Genomic DNA, 1,331 nt, shown 5'->3' on the forward strand with positions numbered 1-1,331 from the left:
CAATTAGCCAGGTGCTGTGCCCAAATGCATGGTGTTATCTTTTAATTAACCTGTGTAGCCTTTTTTGCTTAACCTAGTTTGAGAAGTGACAGCAACTTGGGCTGCCTAAATAATGCACAGCACTGCTCTTCTATTGGGTTTATTCAACCAGAAACAATCGTTTCTGTTGCCTGGTCCAGACTTGCAGAGCTGGTCATACTCTGTGTTCAGGTATGAATCATGCACCTGCACTGCACCTTCTCAATACTGAACAGAATACTTAGGATTGCTTCCCTCTATGGAACACAGACTGAGCCAGCACATGCTCTCCTCACAGTCTTTCTGCATAAAATCTAATCTGCAACTGTCCTTTGAGATCCTTCCCCCAAGGTATGACATCTACTATCGTGGACAGGAGTACAGTAAGCCCCCAACTTACAAACGAGTTCCATTCTGAGAGAACATTCCAAAGCTGGATTCATTCATAAGTCCAACCAAGTAAGTCTTACGCACTTTTGACACAATATATACAATGTACATTACTTCTGCTTCCTAGCAGTCCCCTCCACAGCACCACTGCCCTTCCCCTTGCTTCCAGACTTCCCAAGCTCTGACTGAGCACTGCACTGCCATCCACTTTCGCAGGGTGCAGTGAGCCCACAGCAGCACAGCTGTGACAACCTCTGGCAGAGGCATGAGCTACTTCTGCCCTTTCTTTGCACCTAGGGCTGTGTGTATAATGCAAAGACCCTTCATATCTGCCAGTGTTTGCAACTCAAATGTTTGTAAGTTGGGGACTTAGTGTAGTTGGATGTGTGCATTTCTGCTAAAAAGTTAGATTAAAAAGTGCCACATTTCTGGATGGAAATTTATTGGTATATACACAAGGTTGTAAAAATATGCATGTCCTGGGGCCCAGCAGTGCCACATGGAGGAATTTATCCCAAGGATGTCACTTAACGTGTGTACAAAGATATACGCAAAGATACCCAAGGCAGTGGGATTTTAAAATAATACTAAGCAGTTAGAGTTCAATTTCGATCCAAGGCAGACATTAAAAGTGTTGATGTAAAAATTTTTACGGGAATGTCAAGACAATGGTCCATTGGGGCCGGGGATTTAGCTCAGAGGTTCGGTGGCCTGCCTTGCAAGTACAAGGACCCGAGTTCAATCCCCAATTGTATCTCTGTATGTGAAATGTGTGTGTGTGTGTGTGTGTGTGTGTGTGTTTGAGGCTGTGTTGGAAAAGTTTGCACAGCCTAGACCTGGCCTGATAAATACTATGATTTCCTTTAAGTGATTTTTTCCCATATGTATTTTCACTACATGTATAAGCTACATTGGAAATGTGT

The sequence above is a fragment of the Fukomys damarensis genome, unplaced genomic scaffold (genome assembly GCF_012274545.1).
Source record: "Fukomys damarensis isolate Sample0158 unplaced genomic scaffold, DMR_v1.0_HiC HiC_scaffold_28, whole genome shotgun sequence".
NCBI lineage: Eukaryota > Metazoa > Chordata > Mammalia > Rodentia > Bathyergidae > Fukomys > Fukomys damarensis.